This window comes from Pipistrellus kuhlii, unplaced genomic scaffold (genome assembly GCF_014108245.1).
Source record: "Pipistrellus kuhlii isolate mPipKuh1 unplaced genomic scaffold, mPipKuh1.p scaffold_m20_p_5, whole genome shotgun sequence".
Classification (NCBI taxonomy): Eukaryota; Metazoa; Chordata; class Mammalia; order Chiroptera; family Vespertilionidae; genus Pipistrellus; species Pipistrellus kuhlii.
This window is the reverse complement of record NW_023425551.1, coordinates 48,440,170-48,464,781: the sequence shown is the minus strand read 5'-3', so window position 1 is coordinate 48,464,781 and position 24,612 is coordinate 48,440,170. Positions and strand designations below refer to the sequence as shown.

The following is a 24,612-nucleotide window of genomic DNA, read 5'->3' as shown; positions in this document are numbered from 1 at the left end:
ACTTCACTTAAAGAAAGTTAGAAAGATATAGGTTTCCCCTGCTATCTGAAAGTAGAATGTTCCTATGAAGCGTTTCCTAGGCTGAAGTGCTACAAAGTGAAGAAGCAATGACCATTCATCTAAAAGCCAAAGGTCCTCCTTGGGTTTCTTTCGGTTAGTGGGATTCAGTACCCACGTAGGTCATTCCTAAAAGTGACGCAGCCTAACACAAACTTTTAAAGAGTGGGAGATACTTGTACTTTAAAATTTAAGCACTTGATAAATCTATCCATTTTAAAAGCTATAAAAAGTCCAATAAATCTCTACTTAAAGTGGTAAGATTTTAGGGTAATATAGCTATTGATCCTGAACTGTAAGTCACCCCCCCTTCCCTGCCCCTTTCAATATAACCCTTTAGTTTGCAGCATTTATACAGGGCTGGGCAAAAGTAGCTTTATTGTTGTTCATATGGAAAAAGGCACGCAGGTTATGATTAGCACAATAGCTCTATTTACTCAAAAGAATGTCATAATGCAACTATAAACCTACTTTTGCCCACTGTGCATATGTACCTACCATAAATTTTGCTGCCACGTGTAATTATGGTGACCTGTAAGGCACATTTGTACCTTGTAGCCAATAGACGTTTTTACCAAATAAGTAGACTTAGAAGCACATTTGATAAAATTTGGAGCTCCATAGATTCAAGATGCTTTTTTTTCAGAGGTGGAGAAAAGCTTCATTGAAATGAGCAAATCACAAATGATAAATTATTTTAAAATATTTTGATTGGCAGCATAGGTGGATTATACTTCCCTCGATACTTAATTAGAAATAACATATCTTTGTTTTCTGGGTTTTTTTTTTGTTTTTTTTTTTTTAATTAAAGTGGATGTAAAAAAAGAACAAATGAACTGTGACTGTTTCCTTAGGGATTTTGTTTTACTCTTATCCCTTTCGGCCTAAGGTTCCAACACGGGGCTTAACATTCTTGAGGCCATTCGAGGCTTTGCATCTCTATTTGGGAATCGTTCATATCATTTCTGCTTTCCATTTAAGTTTTCTCTGAAGTCTGCACTGAAAGAGACACCATGAGGACTTACAAGGTTAAAAACAGTTTGGTAAGTGCTTTTTTCCTGCTCCAAAACCTGTTCAGTCCTCTAGCCTTCAGAGAGCAGTGCCATGAAGTGAAGACAGACATTTATGAGATGAGATTCTGGATTCTCTTTTACACTTACGCCAGGACATTTTCACAGTAAAAGAGAGGGAGGGAAGGAAATGATATTTCTAGATAATTTGAAATAATTACTTTGAGAAACTATATTCTGTATTTCTCAGGAGTTACTGCCTCTTTCTAGAAGGAGAAAAACAGCTCTTTAAAACTATTTCATACAGTTTTATTTTTTCTCTCCTTAGAAACTAGAAGCCCAATGCACAAAATTCATGAAAAGGGCTCGGCTCCGGATTCCTCTGAAAGGTTGTCTAATTAGCGTATTACCTCTTTATTATATAGGATATTTGCTTAAAAAACACTTACTTTAGCAGCTCTATCTTTGTCATGGGTTAAAAATAACCAGATTACAAAATATATTTAACATATGATTTATACAATTTTTACAAGAATGAGGATTCTTAATAGTATTTCCAACTTGGGGACTCTTAGATGTGTCAAGCCCAGCTTCCCATTCTACAAATAAAGAAACTGATAATTGTGACATATCATCATGTTACATAATGATGGCCAGGACTTGTTCTCAGGGTTCCAGACTCCCCTTCTAGTAATTTTTTTAAAATGTTTTCATTGATTGTTTGTAGAGAGAGGAAGGGAGAGGGATAGAGAGATGGAAACATCAATGATAGAGAAACATCATCAAATTGGCTGCCTCCTCCTGTATGCTCCCTGGGGATCAAGTCTGAAATCTGGGCATCAAACCGGTAATCTCTTGGATCCTGGGTTGATGCTTAACCACTGAACCACACTGGCCAGGCCTACTTCTCTTTTTGCCACGTGATGGCATTACTAATTACCTAACTTTAGACCTTTGACATACCAGTGACTAATAAAAAATGGCAATTGCTGTGGATTTGTTTTTATTGTTTTTGCTTTCCACTCAAACATTCACTGTTTCATTGTGCTCTAAATTTCACTTCTAGTGTGTAAAAAATTACTGTTTCATAGTCCTGATATGCTTAAATATGTTTGAAATATTATTATGACAATAATGTCATAGCAGCCTTTATTATTATAAAGCTTCTCTGAGTCCATAATATGATAGGAAATATTTGAGGCATTTAATGCTGGTAATTCTTCTAAAAAGGAAAATAAAATTCTGCAAAGCTGTGCTAACTTGTGTAATTCTAGCTTAAAAGATGAGTTAGCTCAGCTGGTGAGAACACTAAACAAATGAGGTCAAGTTCATCTCTATAAAGTCTGTCATTCAGTCACCAGGTGAGACAGTCAGCTTTGCATGCTCTGGTCTGCTCTCCAGGCCCACGCCCACTCCAGGTGCATGCTAGCCATCCGTCCTCTGAGGGCCTAGACCAAACATGGAATCTAAATCAATGCAAATCCATTATCACCCTGGAAAATCAGTGGACAGACTGGCCACACCTTGGCAACTCTGCTGGTGATATGCCAGTTCACTACCCACATATGCAGGACTGAAGATGAGAGCCCCTAGCCAGGCGTCCTCAAACTTTTTAAAGTGGAGGCCAGATCACGGTCCCTCAGAGAGCTGGAGGGCCGGACTATATGAACTACTAATTCCTACTGTAACACCTCGGCTGCGCTCACTGCCCAAAAAACCTGGCGGGCCAGATCAGACTCCTCTGCGGGCCGCATGTGGCCCGCGGGCCGTAGTTTGAAGACCCCTGCTAGGCCCTCACAGTGTAGTACGCATGCTACAGATCACAAAAGGTTTTTCGTGAATGTGAATTCTGGGGGGAAAAATCCTCCCACGGGTGCCTTTTAATGGATCACATGGGAAATTAATTAGTTTTGCTTTACTGCTTGAAAATGAGGTTTAAGATTCAGGTCATGATGACGATATCACCAACTTGTATGTAAATGTTTATAAAAATAGAGATACAGTTTATGTTTAGCTGACATCTTGTGATAATAGAAGTTGTTTGTGGTTCACAGTTTAACTTGGTGAATGTAAGGATACAATTGTTTTCAAGGGAGCAAACACTGAGGACCAGCTATAATACATTTTGTGAAAAGTAAATATTTAATACCATGTTTTAAAGAACCCGAGGATGCTATCAAGATAGGCTTATTTTAAAATAGAAGTTTATAGACTTCCCTACTCCCCTTTCCCTCCACATTCCTAGTCCTACTACTTTTTGTTTTCTTCCCCCAAAGGGGACTGTGATACGTACCATTTCAAGCTGACTACTAGCACACAAGGGAATCAGACTGACTGAGATATTCGGTGGGTGATGGTAAAAGGGTGCACTGCTTTGTACAAAGCAATTTCAGTTTTACAACACAGTAAATTGTTTTCAAAAAAAGACTTTATCTTTCAATTAGACACATTTTGTGGTTCTTATAGATCAGAGCAAACATGGCTATAAAACACATTATTAAATTAACTCATATTTCTTGTAGGATATTTAAAAACACACGGGACAACAGGGGAACACCATGACTAATACTATTGCTACGGAAAAAATGCCTTAAAATGGAGATAAATGGCCTTCTGTTTATATCACATTGTATCTTGTTTTTTCACTTACAACATTGTGAATCCCCCACTATCATTAAAAACTATTCTATTATTTTGTCTTAAAGTACTGCAGACCATCCCATATTTTATACACGAGGAGATTCCTTACAATTTTAAATTAACATCCCAATGAGCACTGTTGTGCCCATCTGTGTTTCTATAGCTCCCATTTCCCCCTTTAAGATGATCCTTGAAAGAGAAGTACTGCATCCGAGAGCATGATCTCTTTTTTGTCACTTTAAAAAATATTTTTGATATCTATTAAAAGTAGGAATATTAAATATAGATTGCATAGTTCCCTATATAGTTTAGGAGTTTCACATTAAACTTTTTACAGAGTACTGAGTGGTCTGTGGAAAGGATTTTAAACAGAAAGAAATGTTAAGTTGCTTTTTAATTCACAAATGTCTACTTTTGAATATGAGCCATAGATGACAGCTAAGCTCATATTCCGGTTGGGGTTTGTGTATGGAGGGGCGGGAGGGGAGAGTGGGTAGGAGAGTAACCTAGCTAGTTATATGTTAGCAAGCAGTTTTCATGGCACAAGTATGTCTTTGCCTGAATTCTACTCTTTTTAGATGATTTGTGTGTATTTAGAATTAATTTAGATTTTGTGCATGTGATTTAATTTTGCTAATCTTACTGTTAATTTGTTTTAAAATTTCAGTGAAGCCAAAACCGGTTTGGCTCAGTGGATAGAGCGTTGGCCTGTGGATTGAAAGGTCCAGGTTCAATTCCGGTCAAGAGCATATACCTTGGTTGTGGGCACACCCCCAACAAGGGGTGTGCAAGAGGCAGCTGATCTCTGTTTCTCTCTCTCATCGATGTTTCTAACTCTCTATCCCTCTCTCTTTCTCTCTGTGAAAAATTAATAAAATATATTAAAAAAATAAAATTTCAGTGAAGTGCTGTAAAACATTTATTTGGTTCATTAAATATATGTTTATTAAATGTTTTCTATATACATGACCCTGTTTTTGCATTGGATTAAAAAATGAGTTTCTTAACTCATAGATTCAGAGAACATTTTGATGGTTGTGCAGATAATCGGGAAGGGGGTTGGCAGGATAGGTGGAAAAAAACCCCCAGAGTTTCTGACATAAAATTGTTCCTGATTCAATAGAGAGAATAAATGATAATAGCTAACATTTTATTGCATGTTTAGTATAAATCAAGCCCTAGGCAAATTCCTACACATGTAATGTCTTATTTCCTCTCATTTCAAGAGGAAATTGAAACTTAGAGAGGACAGGTGTTCTGCCCAAGGACCATTAGCAAGAATCCAAAATGGAAATTTTTTTCAGTCTGTCTTCAGGTTCATGCTCTCAACCTCTGAGGTTTAAAAGCAATAAAACATTAATGACTTTGACCATTGTGGAGAACAGTGTGGAGTTTCCTCAAAAAACTGAAAATGGAACTCCCATTTGACCCAGTAATCCCACTCCTAGGAATATATCCCAAGAAACTAAAAACACCAATCAGAAAGGATATATGCACCCCTATGTTCATAGCAGCACAATCTACAATAGCTAAAATCTGGAAACAGCCTAGGTGCCCATCAGCAGATGATTGGATCAAAAAACTATGGTACATCTACACAATGCTGCCATAAAAAAGAAGGAATTCTCATCATTTGCAGCAACCTGGATAGAACTAGAGAACATTATGCTGAGTGAAATAAGCCAGTCAGTAAAAGAGAAATACCACATGGCCTCACTCATTTATGGACATTAAGAAACATTATAAACTGACAAACCAAAAGATAGATATAAAGACAGTAAAGCAACAAGCAGACTGTAAAAGTACACCAGGGAGAGTAGGGAGATCTGGGGGAGATAAGAGATCAATCGAAGGACTTGTATACATGCATATAAGTACAACTAATGGACACAAAACTCTGGGGAGGGAGGGTATGTGGGGGGGGCAATGTTAAAATATGTACACAGATAATAATTTAATAAATAAAAAAAATTAAAAAAAACATTAATGACTTCGTTATATATACAGTAGAACATGATAAAACACTACCAGGGATTCAAATAGTATGATGATACAGGATTCAAAGCAGAGAGAGAGCTTGTTTGGTTGAGAGATTCAGAAAAGGAGTTCATGGAGGAGTTAGCTTTTGAGATGATCTCAAAGAAAGAGGCGCATAGAGATAGATAGTGGGTGGAAGAGAAAACTCAGAATAGAGGAAACTGCGCAAGCAAAGATAATGGAGGCAATTAAAGACCCAAGTGTGTTCTGGGAACAGTAACATTTGAAGCATTATGTTTATAAAGGAGAATAGTAGAGAGTGGACTAGAAAGATAAATCTTCAGATATGATAAATAGTTTCTGCTTAATTCAGTGGACAGTGGGGAGCCATTGGAGGTCTACGAGCAGGGAAGTGATATGCATAGACACGGCTGCCCCTGGAGGTTCCCAAGACCCATGATACCACACATGCACCAAGAGAGTCTGAAAAGTTTTACTACTCCCATAGTGGGGTCTTCTGGGAGAGTAGGGCTTGGCTTTGTTTTTCATTGTGATTAGGGGATGGGAGCAGAATGAGGGTTTGGGTTTTTGTGGTTTCAACTACCCAGCACGTGCCAAGGTAGGAAACTCGTGGGCATTTTCATGGGCTTGCCCAGCAATGGGACAAAAAGTGGGAGGAGGGGGATCTGGGCACTGTTAGTGCTCAGACATCACAAATGGCATCAGACTCTATAATTCACCACTGATGTTTGGTGACTGAAATATGCTGTCTCATTAAATTGATTTTGAACTTAAGTCAGCTCTCCATGAGGCTTACAAAATAGGACCATAAAGTGAGGTTAAAGTTCCACTGGATGCCTTGTTCAGGAGTCTGTGGTGTGTATTTTAAGAAGTAAAATGCAGACATTATTGATGGTTACCATCAATAATGTCTGAAACTCCAAAGGGGATAAGAAGTGTCTTGATGAGGAGATGGAGATATATCTATAGATGATATAGATATAGATATAGATATAGATATAGATATAGATATATACATATCTGATTTTATATAAAATAAAATTTGATTTCAGAGAGAAAGGGAGAGGAAAAGAGAGATATAAACATCAATGTGAGAGCAAATCATTGATTGGCTGCCTCCTGCACGCCCCCTACTGGGGGTCAAGCCTGCAACCCAGGCATGTGCCCTTGATCAGAATTGAACCTGGGACCCTTCAGTCCGAAGTCCAACACTCTATCCACTGAGCCAAACCCACTAGGGCTTGATGAGGCTTTTTATTTTTGAATTAGTATGGGCAGACATGTGTGTGACCTTGATTTATATTTTAGGTATCTGTCAGGCAAGAAATTCCCATCATTTTTTAGCCCAAAGAAAGTGACCTTGGAAGGCTAATCTGGCAGTGATGAAGGGAAAGACAAGAGACAAGTGACTGTTCAGTAGTTAAGGTAAGGTGGTCCTTCGTAGTAATTTTTTAACTCATTAAAAAAATTTATTTTCCCAGTTAAGTTTAAAGATGCTGCCACTATTTAGCAATCCAGAGCAGTTTCTATTCTGTTCCTTCTTTTTCATCTTTTGATAGATGTTCTAATGAGAAATGAATTTACCAAAGAAAATGCTTGACTAAATCTGCAATCTTACTAATTTAGTACTGGCTAATGAAGTTAAATGTCGGGTGGTATTCTGTTCTAATAGTCCTTATAGTAAGTTGGTCCCTTATAGGTAGGGTAGTTTTTAATGAGGTTTATATTACATACTGCAGAGACATTTCATGTTACTTACAGAAGTGCTTTTTATATAATAAGTGACATATTTCATAATTCCTTATTTCATATTCATATGCTCCAGGTACCATTCTAAGTGCTTTATTAATATAATTTTTTATTCTTTTTTAAAATATATTTTATTGATTTTTTACAGAGAGGAAGGGAGAGAGAGAGTTAGAAACATCAATGAGAGAGAGTCATCGATCAGCTGCCTCCTGCACACCCCCTACTGGGGATGTGCCCACAACCAATGTACATGCCCTTGATTGGAATCAAACCTGGGACTCTTCAGTCCACAGGCCAACGCTCTATCCACTTAACCAAACCGGTTTCGGCTAATTTTTTAAATTCTTAATGGGATCACTTCATAGATGAGGAAACTGAAGCACTTTGGAGGTTAGCCTGCCCAAGTTGACAGAACTAGTAAGTCGTAGAGTTAGGGTTTAAACCCAGGATCTTAGAACTTGAATTTGGCTCCAGAATTCACATATTAACCACTGTGCTATACTGCCTCTCACATGTTTCATGATAATCACAATGGTACCATATTTTCCGGCGTATAAGACGACCCCCTAGTTTTACAGTTAAAACATAGGTTTAGGCCTGTATTCGCTGTATAAGACTACCCCCCACTTCCGAGGCAACACCGGTTCTTTTTTTAATAGACCGCCTCTCTGACTCTGGCCAATCTGAGCAGGCTTTTTACTAGAACACAGTGTACATGTTCTGTACCCGAAGCTACACTGTGTTCTAGTAAAAAGCCTGCTCAGATTGGCCAGAGTCAGAGAGGCGGTCTATTAAAAAAAGAACCGGTGTTGCCTTGGAAGTGGGGGGTAGTCTTATACAGCGAATACAGGCCTAAACCTATGTTTTAACTGTAAAACTAGGGGGTCGTCTTATACGCCGGAAAATACGGTATATATTAGAGCAGTTAAGAATATGTGTAACAGGTTTCTCATTAGCACGTATGATTTAAGAGATTATGGGATAAATGATCCAAATAATTTAATTGAATTTTTAAAGACTTTAGTTTTTATTATTTGACTAGAGGTGCATTGTATGAAATTTGTACACAGGTAGGGTCTCTACGTCTGGCTGGCAATCAAGGCTGATATGTGGGATGACTGGGGGGGGCAGTCAGGGGGCCCTTATTGGCACCTGCTTTGGCCAGCCTGGCATCACCTGCTCACCGGCCCTGTCCTGACCCTCCCCCTGCCCCCCTGCTTGCTGGCCAGCCCCACGCACCACCCCTTGGTCACCAGCTTTTATGGGGAAACCAATGGAGCCATTGAGGAGCCCCCTACTGGCACCTGCCTTGGGTGGCCTGGGGCCTGAGGGCAGCTTCTGCATTGAGCATCTGCCCCCTGTTGGTCAATGTGTGTCATAGCAACCGGGCATTCCACCTGTCATTCTGCTGTTCACTCAATTTGCATATTAGGCTTTTATTATATAGGACTAGAAGCCTGGTGCATGAAAATTCATGCATTAGACAGGGGGTGGGGGGTCCCTCAGCCCAGCCTGCCTCCTCTCACAGTCTGGGAGCCCTCAGGGTGGCAGGCGACCTGGCAGTCAAGTGACCTGGCATTACACCTCTGCTGCTGCCACTGCTGGCAGTACAAGCCTTGGCTGACCCTGATTACCTGAGCCTTGGGTGGCTGGGCAGCCGCCATTTGAGGCTTGTCTGTGCCTCGGACCTGCCCTGGGCAGCTGCCACCCAAGGCTTGCCTGTGCCTTGGGCTGGCCCTGGGCAGCTGGGGGACTATGGAGGCAGGCACGTAGAGCAGCCAGGCCCTCCTGGGGGCGGGCCTAGCCTTGCCACATGCCTGCCACCCCAGTAGGGCTGAGGAGACTGGGCACCGCCATCTTTGTGGGTGGGACCATCAATTAGCATATTCCCTCCTTATTAGCTATGGGCACCGCCATCTTTTGTGATGGCGTGAGGCTCAGTTAGCATATTCCCTCTTTATTAGATAGCATGTTAAACTATAAGCACAAAAATCATTACATTTCAGTGGTATTTAATGTATGTGAAGAAATGGTGATAAAATAATATAAAGGCCTGAAAAAGACACTGTGTGTGGAAAAGAGCCATGATAATTCAAATTCCAAATCTAAGATGAAAAAAATCACAAAAGCTGGCCTGGTTGCCCTCAACTGCCCCCCCCCCCCCCCCGCCCTGCAAGCCTAGTTGCCCCTCACGGACTCCCCCATCCCCCGCTGGCCTAGTCGCCCCATGCAGCTTGCATGTCCAGTCGTTTGGTCGTCCCTCACTAACCTGCCTGCTGGCCTGGTCATAGGCAGCTATCTTGTGAAGGTCAATTTGCATATTACCTCTTTATTTTATAGATTGGCTTCTTATAATTTTAATGACTTTATTGGCCATACCACAAATCTCTGCTCAGTCCCAAGAAACATTTTTTCAATTAATTTAACATTGACTAAAACACAAAATACATTTTTAGATTGACTTGACTTTTCTTTCCCTATATTTGACTGTTTTGCTTGCACAGATTGCCATAGTGTTAGTCTGAGGATATTTGGTAAAAGATGTAGTGATAATACAAATTAAAAGCAAAAAACTATTAAGTCAGAGTTTTCTATCTCATCTACCCCTTGGATGGAAGCAAACTGCTTTGGCATTGAGAACACCTGACTCAATTCTGTTAAGTCTGAGGTAGAAAAATGGCATTTAACTAAACACAATCAGCAATGTTGATGTTTTGAATATTGGACAATTTCTTACTGACCTTTGTTTTACTTGACAAACTCAACATGCAGCCAACATTTTGCCAACAGAACTGAGTGCAGGGAGTGAATGTTACTTGTCTAGATGGAACTTGTTTTGGCCCATCTTCAAGTTAGTTGGGTTCCAAGCTGGATTGAGGCTTAATTCAAGAGGACTTTCCTACTGGCAATGGCTTCTGAACTCACCAGCTCCAAAGACTTTGGAAATACTATCATCTCCAGGGAAGACCAAGCTCATTAATTAGGATTAGGTTCAGCTGTGAGTGACAGAAAACTCAGCAGAGGTAAATTTATCTCTCTCTTAAAAGTCTGCAGATTTCAAGTCCAGAAGTAGTATGCTTGCCTTGCTCTATGCAATCTTCAGCAACTCACGACGCTTCCACCTCATTGTTTCTCCATTCCTAGTAGGTAGCCCTAATGTTTTTGGTGTAAATTGGCTTGAGTCTGTGATCCCTTTAGGATGAGCCCTGGGGAGACTTACTTTATCCAGTAGCTGGTTAAACTTTACATCAGTGCTTAACGACTTTAAATATATAAGTAAGGTAGCTTCCCTCTGATTAACGGACTCATTTAAGTATCTCTAGAATTAAAATATTTGATATCACAGACAGCCAATGAGAAGAACCCTTCTCTGAGATGCTCATTTTATTTTAATACATAATTATTTTGTATTTTTACCATGAGTTGAAGCAATTTTTTTTGTTCTTTTTAAAATGAAAGTTTTTCATTCAAAGATTCACTGTTAAACATTTGGGAAATTCAAAAAATTGGCAACAAGAAATAAATCAACATTGTTCCTTTATCCTCAGAACGCTATTGTCTTTTAATTTTTTTCCTCCAAAACTAACTTATTTTTAAAAACTTAAAGGTGATGCATTAAAATATTTAAATTTAAGTTGAACTATGTCATTGGCACATGTAAGTGAGCCGAATAAATCTGATTTTATGATTTGAAGGTAAAATGCTCTATCATAGCTCTGAGTTATCATTTAGTAATGTGTTCTTCAGGATAGAAGCATACTGTTCACTGGAAGGTCCAGTTCATTTCAGAAGGCGGAGGCAGGTGAGGTAGAGCACACATACGTTTACCCTTCCTCTGTGCAAACGGAGCAAACCCTCGGTTTTGTTTTGGACTTCCGGAAGGACAGTCACAATCCAGCAGAGGTTACTCTTGTTCTGAACAAAGCTCTTCACAATTTTGCCGGAGGATTTACAGCATAATTCTGTTATCATCAATTCTGAAAGTATGCTTACAAGGCACAAAGTATTTGGCAAATGAGGGCAAAATAAACACTGCCCGTTAAAAATAATATCAGGCAAAACTAACTATGTCGGTTCCACTTGACATCAAGAGACATTCGTTGATCCTGTCACTTGTGATTTGCTTATTGCACATTGTCTGGGACTTTTATAACAAAGACTTTTATAACGAACCTCCAAATGTATGGAGGGGATTTCTAGAAAAAAAAAAAAATTAGCATCCCACTAAAAGCCTGTTATTATAGTGTGTTGATTTAAGTATTAAAGGCTTAAAATTTAGAATTAAAACACATTTGGGCTTCACATTAATAATTAATTCTGAAAATGTGAAAATCCATTAGTCCTTTATAAGAAATTTGCATAGCTGTGTTTCAGAACAGCCCATCTCACAGTGCCGTGTGTGCATAAATCATCCACGGCGCTGGTTAAAATGCAGCTTGTGACTCCGAGCCTCAGGTGGAGCCTGAGACGCTGCGTTTCTAACCATCTCAATGCTTGTGCTGCTGGTTCACTGGCTCCTTGGAATATCAAGGTTTTGGAGGAACAGAAAAAAAGAACTGTCCCCGTTACCAAACCAGAAAATGTATTCTGAAAACTGTCTGGTCAATCAATTTAATCTCATGCAAATTGGTCGTGAAATGCTGTGATCACGATAGGGCATCGTTCAGTATCAAACTGTTCAAATTGAAAAAAATGCATGCGATTTTAACCCAATTACAGTTTCAAAAAATAGTTTCCTTTTGTGCACTTAATAACTCCATAGTCACATCGTTCTTACACAAGTTTAAACTGGAGTCTAGGCTGCAGACATCCATCATCAAGTACAACTTCATATTTTGGATTTGTGTCTGTAAGGAAACTTGGCATGAGTCTCTTCCAAGTCTTTGAACATATTTAAATGCTGTGATTTTCATTAATTACTCTTAACAAGTTATTAATTCTCTGTTTGGAGTTTCATACCAGCTCATGTCTCTCATGCGCTGGATTTGTGTTTGATACCATTTTGCAGACATTCAGGCGAGTGACTGGCCTTTTCATAAACACTCCTGAAGCGGGAAAATAAGTTTAAGCAGAACTAATCCTATAATTAATAAAAGATGAGATGTTCATTACATAGAGATTGTGGTTTTGTTTTATTTTTTAATGCTGAACTCTGGGCATTCAACAGAAAATTTCTTTTTCTGCAAAGCAGATTTTTTCCCACCCCTAGAGTAAAATCATCTCACACAAATAAAGGTTAAAGGAAGTAAATATTTATCTCACTGGTTACAAACAGAGCATTTTAATGACCTAAGAGCAGACTCCTCTGGTCCATTGTGTTGGCTCCAGATAGATGGCCCAGGGGCCCAGGCCAGAGCGCAGGGCTCCTCCTGCAAGACTCCCTCCCTGACAGGGAACTACCCTCCAGGCAGCTCCTGAGGGGAAGAGCCAGATGCAAATTTATTTCCTTTCTCTTCTCTATAGCTCTCTCTCTCTCTTTTGAGAATTGGCAATTTTCTCTGCCTTACCTGTGGGTGTCAGCAAACTAGTCATTAAATATATTTCTGTCCAAATTCATTTGTCATATTTGATGTTCTTTAAAGATCAAGTCTGAGGTCAGAGATGAGTATCACAAATCTTAACTGGAGTTTATACTTTTATTCGAAGCTACACGAATGCCAGAGTCTGAGAAGTCAGGAACTATCCTAAAGAGGTTTTCAGCCACTTGAAATTCTCAAATTTTCATTGTTGCCTCATTAACATGTGGGTCTCAGTTTCTATGGCAGGAAAAATCCCCTAATTACTATATATATATATATATAAAATAAGAAATGAATTTGCAAGAAAGAAAGATCAGAAATGCAGTTAGGCTGTACAACCTAGAGATATGATCGCTGATATAGCATTTAATAATACTTCAGTACATGGCATTTTAAGCCCCAGCTCTTTAAGTCCCAAGCAAGCTTTTGGTAACCAGTGCCAAATAGACATGAAGGGGATGGTCTCAGCCAGAAAGTTTCATCACCTACAACATTAAGTTGTTAATCTTGCCCAGCTGGTATAGCTCAGTGGTTGAACGTCAACCCATGAATCAAGAAGTCACCGATTTGATTCCTGATTCGATTCCCGTTCAGGGCACATACCTGGGTAGCAGGCTCAAGCCCCAGTAGGGGGTGTATAGGAGGCAACTGATTGATGTTTCACTTTCATTGTTTCTATCTCTTTATCAATCTTCCTACCTCTCTTTTTAAAATCAATAAAAACATTAAAAAATTGTTAAAAAAAAAAAAAAAGATGTTAGTCTTGACTGCACTTCATAACAAGCATTCCCAGCATGCCACAGGGTGAATGGAACCACTCCAAATGCTTGATTGCACCTAAGCAGCTGGCTAAGCTGAAGAGCTGCTGGGTAACATTTTTTATTTGTTAAAAATAGTTTCCTTTATAAAATTGTCTCAGGATAAAAGTACAAAACTTAAAACATTAACAAAACTGCATAAAAGAGCAGTGATAATTAAGATAGCATCAAAACCTCTTAGAGCACATGTGTCAAACACAAGGCCCACGGGCCAAATCCGTCCCGCCAGGCCTTGCAATGTGGCCCGCACCGCGCTGTCATCACTGCACTCCGCTGCGTTTCCATCACAATGACAGTTTATGACTGTTCAGTAAACCATTCGGCCCGCGATTTAGGCTGGATTTTAGATTTTGGCCCCTTCTCTGATTGAGTTCGATACCCCTATCTTAGAGTGTGCCAGAATAAAAGAAGAACAATTAGGGATATTGAGCATGTGTTGTCACAAGTTTTCACTTTTTTAAATTTTATTAAGAAGATATGGGTTTTTATTTAACATCAATATATCTTTCAATACTAATACTGTTGATACAGAGATCCAAGATTGCATTGAGCCCTAGTTGGTTTGGCTCAGTGGATAGAGTGCCAGCCAGCCTGAGGACTAAAGGGTCCCAGGCTTGATTCCAGTCAAGGGCATATGCCAGTTTGTGGGCTCGATCCCCAGTAGGGGGCTTGCAGGAGGCAGCTGATCAATGATTCTCTCTCATCACCGATGTTTCTATCTCTTCCTCAGCAATCAGAGGAAGGCAATGCCCTATCCCACCTCTGCTGCTGCCACTGCCAGAAGCGCATGCCTCGGATGCCCTGGTTACCTGAGCCTTGGCCGGCCCTGGGCAGCTGGGCAGCCACCACCTGAGGTTTGGGGGACTGAGGGGACTGGGGACCCCGGAGGCAGGCATGTGGAGAGGCCGGGCCCACCTGCCACCCCAGCAGGGTTAAGGGGACTGGGCGCTGCCATCTTGTGGCTGTGGGTGCTGCCATCTTGTGGCTGTGGGTGCCATCATCTTTGAGGTCATGGCAGTCAATTAACATATTCCCTTCATATTGGTTGTAGGCACTGCTATCTTTCAGTGGTGTGAGAATCAATTAGCATATTCCCTCTTTATTAGATAATCTATTGCAATGAATAAGATGCTTAAAGACAAGGCAGAAGGAGATAAGGAGATAATACATTTGTGAATTCCTTAATATCCTTGATATATCACTACTGTTAAACTTATAATAAAGGAGGAAAACATCTGGCAGGCTGGAAAATAGTTCTTTGTGAAGTTTTTTTATAGAGAAACTTTATATGGTATACTTTTTGTCTATGTTCCAGTGTCTTTGCAAAATAACATAAATACAAATTGAATACATCAGTTTTTTTCCCTAAGAAAAACTGCATTTTTGTGTTATGATTTAGCATTGGATAATTTATACCTACTGGGATAAAGTGTTAATAACAATGGTATCTACTTTTAGTAAAAGGAGTTCATTTACATTACACAGAAATCCTCATTTGGATGAAGCTTTTACATAATATGGTAGTTGTTTCTGAATAATTGGTTCCTTCCCTGATGTTTAAGTAGCTCTCCATTTTTGTTCTCTCTCAAGACTTTAAAAAGTGAGTTGAACTCACTGTGACACTGACTGTTCATCATATGTATCATTAAGAAAAAAGTATATATCTCAGACAAACAAAACTGAGCTAGCCTGTTTTAGAGGCTCATTTCACCTGATCAGTGAGGCTCAGTGGTTGAGCATCAACCTATAAACCAGGAGGTCACAGTTCAATTCCTGGTCAGGGCACACCCCTGGTTTGAAGGCTTGATCAGATTAATAATTTTCTCTCATCATTGATATATCTAACTCTCTCTTCCTTTCTCTTCCTCTCTGAAATATATATATATATATATAAAATATTATATATATATATATATATATATATAATATTTTTTTTAAAAAAGAGGCTCAAACATTCAAATATATTTTGAAACAAATATATTATTTTCCTAGCCGAAAGCTAAAGAAATTTATAGTACTTAAAAGTTTTAATAATTCTTTTTCTTATGTTTTATAAACACAAATGTTTATTCTTCCTTTAGAAATCAATATTAAAAAATAACCACTATACTAGTATATATAATTCTCCCCTATATTTAGAGTTTATTTGTTTAACTTTTTCTAAAAATTAATATTACATATTTCTTTTTAAAATAACTGTTATAGAAAATTGTCAAAATGAATATTTAGTCAGATAAAAAATGTGCTGAGTACCTATGAGTTAAGTGAATAGCTTAATTATTTTACTTATTCTGCACTGATTACTGATAATATTGCTGCATCTAACATGTCATTTTCCTGGAGCATTATACCATTTTCCTACGTGGAAGAGGTGAAAAACATATATTATAACTCCAAAGATGAAAGAAACTTCCACATAATGCATGGTTACATATATTTCCTTGAGGTAGTAAGTGAATATTTGCCTAAATGTTCTGTTTGAAGCTTTCATGGATTGCATGGGAAACATTTGATCATCTTAAAAGAAAATGAATCTTTTTCCCAAACCCCATAAGATTAACAAAGCAGAAGACAATGTTTTCATCTCTCCTTCCTACTAGCTCATACAGACAGGTTCTCTTATGTTTATTTTCATTTGGATGACAAAAAGGCATACATATCAGTGTAAAGTTTGGAATGGAGTAAAATCTCGGAAATTGTGTGCTGACTTCAACTACTATAGCATTCCATTTATATTTTGATATAGATCTTTATGGAGTATTGCAAGGTCTTGGTTTTTTTTGAAGAGAGAACCTAAATTTGAAGAACAGTCACAGGGTAGTGCAATAAAGGATTTGGGCTGTAGGATCAAACAGGACTAGGTTCAAATCTTGCTCTCTTTCACTTCCCACTCGGATAAATTTAGGCAAGGTACATGGCTTCCATGAGTCCCAATTTCCCCGTTTATAAAGTAGATTTTATAGTAATATTTATTACAAAGCGTCCTGAGAATCAAATGAATGTAAAGGAATTGGTCAATAAATTATCTGCTGTATCAGTTTCTTCCTCTGACAACCTGATATGCTCAGTGATGATTTAGATTATATACCTTTATTTCTATTTGGAAAATTGTGTAGTTTTTTTTTTTTTTCAATTGTAATAGTTACATTTTTAAAAGGGTATATATATATATATATATATATATATATATATATATATATATATATAGTGAACTTGGGCACAATTTAACTTCTTTTTAAAAAAAATTAATTTGAGGTAAGGAGGGCAGGAGGGAGAGGAGAGAGAAACACTCATCAGCTGCCTCGAGCACATGCCTCAACCTGGGATGGAATATACAACCTGGAAATGTGCCCTAACTAGGAATTGAACCCACCATCTTTTGGTGTACAGGATGATGCTCTAAACAACAGAGCCAAACTTGCCAGGGCTTAACTTATTCTTATATAGTACTAGAGGCCTGGTGCACGAAATTCATGCACAGGGGGAGGGTTCTTCAGCCCAGCCTGCAACTACACAACCATTCCACGCCTGGCCTGGCCAGAGGCCCTCCACAGCCAGGGTGGAATGTTTGCCTCATTGCCAAAGCAAAATTTCCACCAGGCCACTCACACTCCCTGCTCTCAGCAGCCGCCCCCAAGGGACTGGGGGACTCCAATAGGGCTGAGAGGACTAGGCGCCACCATCTTGTGGCTATGAGTTCTGCCATCTTTGTGACAGAGTGATGGTAATTTGCATACTACCTTTTTATTTGATAGGATGGCAAGAAAGTAGAATTATATCATAATTCTAATTTTTAGTTGGTAAACCAAAGCAAGAAAAAGTGAATTGATCAGTTATAAAATCCATAGTATAACAGCAAGTTAAGTATTTATATTAAAATTCCAAAGATTTAGACTTTCATATGAACAGAAGAAAGCAAGTTTAAATCATGAAGAAATTATAGGCAATTGATTCTATAAAGAGGACATTTAATACATCGATTTTGAAAGCACAGAGATTCCTTGGAGTTGATTTTTATGTTAATAATAGTAGAAAAGTACTTTGTACCTTTAACTGCATTCAAATTTGTTTCTAGAATACTGGCAGAAAAAGAAAAACATCTTTGAGTGATGGAAAAGTCAAAGTATCATAGCAAAAGAAAGAATCTTTTTTCATGACACTTAATGCCAGATTAATGCTTAGCTTAGCTTCTGATACACACTTGGGGTTTTTTGAGGGTTTTGACAATGCTGTAGCTGTCATGCATTTTATTATACTGCATCACACCTTTTATATTTCATATAAAATTAGATTCTCTGCCCATATATCCAATGCCATGTTTCTATTCAAAATTTTGTTATAATTTCTCATTTTTGATTTCACCAAGATATATTTCACTGAAATGTGCCTTGTTAGACAAAGCATTCTTGCTGTTAATAAATACCCGACAGATGAAAACAATCTGAATGGTGTTCTAATTCCCTAGTTCATTCATGAGATTAACCATCCTACATTTGTTGACCTATGAGAAGAGTTTCTCTAGTTTTATTCCTTCTTCATTTGAGATAGATGAGTGTCTGATGATCTTGAAAAAACATCTTAAAAATCATTTGTAAGAGTTAATGATTTTATGTGAAGAAGATAATCAGCCAATATGATGTGCAATTTTTGTCACGGCTTTAGGTTCCCTCTATTCAGATATGCCATTTCAGACTTTGAAGGCATAGAAAGATCTCACAAAATAAAAACTTTCACATTATTTAAACAATGTAGTATCCACAAAATAAACAGCACACCATTCTTGGTTCACCAAGGAGGCATTCCTTTGCCTTCTTTGGGTCCCCAGCGAACTACAACTCATTAAACCTGAACACATTTGGACGCCAGACACCCTCGCTAACAAGGAAAGGGGTCACCCCAAGGAGAAATGCAGAACTGCCAGTCAGAGTCACCTCCCACCAGAAGCCGACTTTAATGAGTATGTTCTTGCTTCTCAGGGCAATCCTCAGTGCTCTCACTTTGCTCTCGGCAGGAACACCTGGGATTCTTCAGCCTTGCCATGCGTGGAGAACAGCCCAAAATAGGCCCGCTAAGACTTCCAAGATGGATTGCTAGACGTTGTGAGTCACCTCTGAAACCTAAAACTCTGTGCTTTGAGATTTTTGTTTGCATCGTTAGGAATTTCAGCAAAGCTAACCACAATTACTTGTGGCTAATCTTAGCAAATATAAAAGCAAGCGGGGTTTTGCTTTGTTTTGTTTTTTCTTTCAAACTCTATACACATACAAAGGACACATAAAATATGGGGTTGAACAACTTTCATCTTCAACAAAATGCTCATCAATAATAACTTTTAAGTATAAATATGATTTTTCACTAAAAAAGGAGAAGTTTATTTCCCAAGTTGATGTGGTTTTGAACATTTCCCTTTGCATATCATGCTAGTAAAGAATAATTAGATCTTCAATATTAAGCATATAGATTTCATACTGGTTTTTCATAACTGGGAGATAAGTCAGGCTCTGGGAGAACCTACAAGTAGACTGGCATTCTCATGAGACTAAAGCATGAACAGAACTGGGCTCTACAGAATAGTTATCATGCAAAGACTATGCTTTACCAGAGTGAATTCCATACCCACACCCTGTGTCCTTTTCATGTGTCTTTTCATTAAAGAGATATAAATATGTTAGAAGGGTTGTCTTTTGATATATGTACCTATAGCAAAGTGGGAGGTAGAACCTGAAAATAACTCTGAAACAGAAAAAGGATGATATAATATAATGCCTGGTAAATATAGATTCAATGATTAACAGAATCTAGGTTGCCTCCTACTTAAAGGAGAATCATATACACTGTTATGTAACTTTATGGTCAAACCAGGCTGAAATGTTTGGTAATACATGAAATCTGGAATGCAAGAAAAAAAAAAAAAAGGAAATGTGAAACAAAAAAAGAGAATGGGAAGTACAGAGCAAGAAAGAAAGGACAGAGAAAGGAAAGACATGGAAATGGTAGTATTGGTGCCATTGACTGTCTATTTCAGATCCAAGGGATACACAAAGACAAAAACATCTGAATAGATGAAGCCATCATCTCTCAATTACAACGATCGCATAGGGAGAAAGAGAGAACACACTGTAGGAAATGAAGGTAAACATTCAAAAGCTAATTTCAACTGATTGTTTCAGTTTATCTTAATAATCTAAGTACATTTATCAAAGCTTTAAGTGTTGATGTCAGGTTGATGGAATTACAGTCTTTAATGCCTCACGTTCAAGTCCAGATGATAAATATGACCCACACTTCTAACACCACATTAGCCAATGTTCTTACGTCACTTGAGCAACACATACCCTAAAAAACATTAAGAGTACCAAGCATTATCATCAACCTTAGTTTGTAGAAAGGAGAAAATTGAGACTTAAATAAGTGAAATCAGTTGTCCTAGATTACATTGTGTTTGCTGGGGCTGAGTTAATGGAGAACCTGATTCTGCTTACAAACACTACCATACTTTCTACCCAAAGTTATTAGATCCAAGATTGAGCAATGCTGTAATTTTAGAAACTTCTAAAGAGTACATGAATTCTTTTAGGCTACATGTGCAATTGTTTGGTTCTGTAAGTTTGGTCAGAAATTTAATTCTGTAAGGCCAAACTGCCTAAATAATTACTGGAAGAGGAGGGTATATATAAAATACCTTATGGAGGAGTAGAATACACACCCAGAAATGAGGTTTCTGGCCTTTTCCAGAAAAGGACATTTTCTTAAAGTTTGAAGGGAACAAGGAGAAGGGGTTGGATTGGTTTTCGGTGCTCTGAGGTGATTGGCAAAGACTAGAATCTGGAACCAATGAATGCTAGAGCTGGCTCACATTGGTTTAGTGAGAACCAATTGTTAAATTTTCTGAAAATTTGTGAGCCAGTTTTTAATTACAATCATTAATAAAGATTAATAATTAAAGTAGGCAATAGACACTTAACATTCATTATTTCTTAATTATTTTATATTTTACCATTATCTGTGATGTTGAGGTTATTTATATCTATTATATCTATGTGGTGGGAATGCTATACCTGGCTTGTTTCTATGCATCTCTTTGTAATTTCTCTTTCAATAACTTTAAATTAGTAACCCAAAGTAGACAGAGGTGAGAATATTGCCACAAGGGAAACTGGCAAGCAGCAATGTTATTTTGTTGAATGTCTAGAGCAGGGTTCATAAAACTAGGCCTTGTCCATCATTTGTTTTTATAAATAAAATTTTTATTTTATTTTATTGATTTTTCACAGAGAGGAAGAGAGAGGGATAGAGAGTTAGAAACATCAATGAGAATCATCAATCAGCTGCCTCTTGCACACCCTCTACTGGGGATGTGCCCGCAACCAAGGTACATGCCCTCAACCGGAATCAAACCCGGGACCTTTCAGTCCGCAGGCCGACGCTCTATCCACTGAGCCAAACCGGTCCCGGCTATAAATAAAGTTTTATTTGAGCACAGCCACACCTATTCACTTATGTACAGCATTGTCTATAGCTACTTTCACACTACAATGGCAGAGCTGAATAGTTTTGAAGGAGCATATGGGCCACAAAGCCTAAAACATTTACTATCTGGTCCATCATAGAAAAAGTTGATCCATCCCTTATCTAGACTTAAAAAAGTGATGAGAAGAATATTAGTAGTGCAAACTGAGCTTAAAAGAAAGTTGTTTGTAGCTCTTAGATTGTGAGTAGCACAAAAAACTAAAAATATTCTTCTAAATTTGGAAAACTATTATCTGATTCAGCAAAATAATCATTCTTATTATTGATGAATGAAATTTCAACATAAGCATGCTGAACCTAAATGAGATTTTAGTTTGATACATATAATCTGCATGGGAGTGAGAAGTAGTTTAACAGTAGATCACTAGTCAGACTTAATGACAACAATTTTATTGGGTCAAGACTTAGTGGATCACCTCACACCCATTAGAAATAGTAGTACATTAAAAAAAATACAGAGAATAAATGCTGGAGAGCATGTAGAGAAGTTGTAATTCTTTTGTACCATTGGTGGGAATGTCAAATGGTACACCCACCATAGGAGTTCCTAAAAAAATTTAAAATACAACTATAATACCACATGATCCAACAATTCCACTTCTGGGTATGTATACAAAAGAATTAAAAGCAGGGTCATAAGGAGATATTTATACCCATGTTCATAGCAGTGCTATTTATAATAGCCAAGAGGAGGAAGCAACACAAATGTCCATCAACAGATGAATGAATAAACAAAATATAGTATATACTTAAAATGGAATGGTATTTAGCCTTAAAAAGGAAGGACTAATTATTATACGCTACAGCATAAAACTTGAGGACATGATGCTTAGTGAAATAAGCTAGTGAAAAAATAACAAATACTGTATGATTCCCCTTATACAAAGTAGTAAGTGGAATCTAGAGCAGTGAAATTCATAGAAGCAGAAAGTAGGTGTGTGGAAGGGAGCAATGGGGAGTTGTGGTTTATTGATTTAGTTTTAGTTTTGCAAGATGAAAAGTTTTGGAGATCTGTTGGACAACCAAGTGAATATGCTTAACACTATTAAACTATATACTTAAAATGATTTAAGATGATACATTTTATGCTACATGTTTTACTACAATTACTAAAAAGTGGATACAACCCATTAATCAAATCATGATTGAAGTGCAGCTACAGGTTGGTTATGCATATAAGAATTGAGCAAAAATCAACTAAAAGGATTCACTGAGAATCAATTGGTCACATGGAATTTATAATAGAGAATACTGTATATTGTATTATTACTTGTAAATTGTATGTCACAGATCCTTTATATGAGAAATGTGTAGAATAAAACTACATATAAATATACACACATACGTTTTCCTACCCAGAACACTGGTGTTAAGACCAGGAACTGAGGTCCACTTTGATGGAATGACACTAGCCTGGGTTCAATTCTTCAGCTCTAGAATTTCTACGTTGTCCCTTTTAATGACTTCTCTGTTAAATTTCTCATTTTTACTGTGTATTGTTTTCCTGATTTTGTTGAATTGTGTTTCTGTCTTCTTTAACTCACCGAGCTTCCTGAAAACAACTATTTTGAATTATTTATTGGGAAAATTGCAGATCACCATTTCCTTGGGTTGGATAATTGGAAAATTATCATTGTGTTTCCTTTGGTGGCATCCTGCTTTCTTAATTTTTCATGTTTCTTTAATTCTTGAATTGCTACCTTCATATTTGAATAAACACTCATGCCCTTCAGTGTTTCTTGATTGTCTTCAGGAGAGAAACACATTCAATTAGTCTTGTTAGAGCTTCCGAGGCTTTCTAAGACCTTTTCTATGGATACTCTTGCTCCACACTGTAGGTACTCCTGATCTACACTTCTTGTTCCCTCTTAAATTCTAAGATTATGTGCTTTCTCTTGATCCTGCAAAGCCAGGCCGGTCATTAACAACCTCCCAAATGCTCTCCCTAGGGCGGTGCTGAATCCTCAGGTTGTGCTCTCTCCCAATGCCACAGTGTCAGCCTGGCTCTCTGCATGCCATCTGCCAAGGCTCATTCTTACAGCTTTGGACATGCACAGGGAGCCAGCCATGGGGAGGGATGGGAGGGTGTGGGTGAGGCACACAGAAGGTTGGTGGTAAAGTGAAACTCTTCCTCAGTGTATCCAATTTTGAGCTTTTGGGCTTCTCTGCTGGACTCCCAGGCTTCTACAATGGTAATCTTAACCCAGTGTTTTTTGAGAGGAAGATGGAAGAAAACTCAATTCCACCATCCTGCTAACATAATTCCTCTGATACTTTTCTACTTGAGTCTATTCCTTTCTATCTTTTTAAAAAATATATATATTTTATTGATTTTTATACAGAGAGAAAGGGAGAGAGATAGAGAGTTAGAAACATCGATGAGAGAGAGTCATCGATCAGCTGCCTCTTGCACGCCCCCTACTGGGGATATACCCGCAACCAAGGTACATGCCCTTGACTGGAATCGAACCCAGGTCCCTTCAGTCCCCAAGCTGACGCTCTATCCATTGAGCCAAACCAGTCCCGGCTATTCCTTTCTATCTTATTAAAAAAAAAAAAAAATACTGGGATTGAGCCAGCTACCCTGGCATGTGCCCTGACTGGGAATCAAACCAGTGACCGCTCAGTGCAGGGATTGACATTTAACAATTGAGCCATCCTGGCCAGGTTCTTTAATCACCTTTTATTTTTTTCTTCAGTCACCTATTCAACACGTATTCATGGCGAGCCTAGCATGTGCCAGGCACTGGGGTGCAAAGATAATGGGAGACTGTTATGTTTGATAGTTAGGGGGGCTGAAATCTAACTGTGAGGAAAAGACTCCTGTTAGTCAGAAATTAAAATGTTATAATTAAAGAGACATCTAAATCAGAGTGCAGCAATCAGGTAATGCTGTGCTGAGGAAGTGATATTTTGAACAGAGTCACAAAGGGTGAATAATAAAAGTATAAAGATGCCAAAAGGGGAAAATAGAAAATGTGCCTTAGTTTGGGTTTCTCTGAAAACAGCCTGTGAAAAGGATTCTTGTGCAGAGTCACTTGTAGCATGAACTTGGGAAGCTGGAGTGAAACAATGTGAAGCAGAGAAAGAAGAGAAAGTCAATAAAGGTTGTGGTTTTTATTTCATTTCAACCGTGGACAACAGGGTCTTTATTCCACTGAAGACCTTTGGCAGAACACATAAAATGTACTGCAGAATTGTCTCTCCCAAGAATGAGGGGTGGGGCATCTCTCCAACTCCTATTCTTCCTATCCTCATTGGAGTGTGTGAGTGTGTGTGTGTGTGTGTGTG

At 38.2% G+C, this 24,612-nt stretch overlaps 1 long non-coding RNA gene across 1 annotated transcript; it reads right to left on the bottom strand.

The window, feature by feature from the left end:
* Window positions 1-234: 234 nt before the first annotated feature.
* On the bottom strand, window positions 235-23,567 carry LOC118705921. The gene is made up of 4 exons (XR_004983854.2): window positions 23,558-23,567; window positions 22,126-22,134; window positions 19,412-19,421; window positions 235-537 (listed from the first exon to the last, which is right to left on the bottom strand). It is a non-coding gene; the product is annotated as an uncharacterized LOC118705921 (long non-coding RNA).
* Between the last annotated feature and the right edge of the window lie 1,045 nt (window positions 23,568-24,612).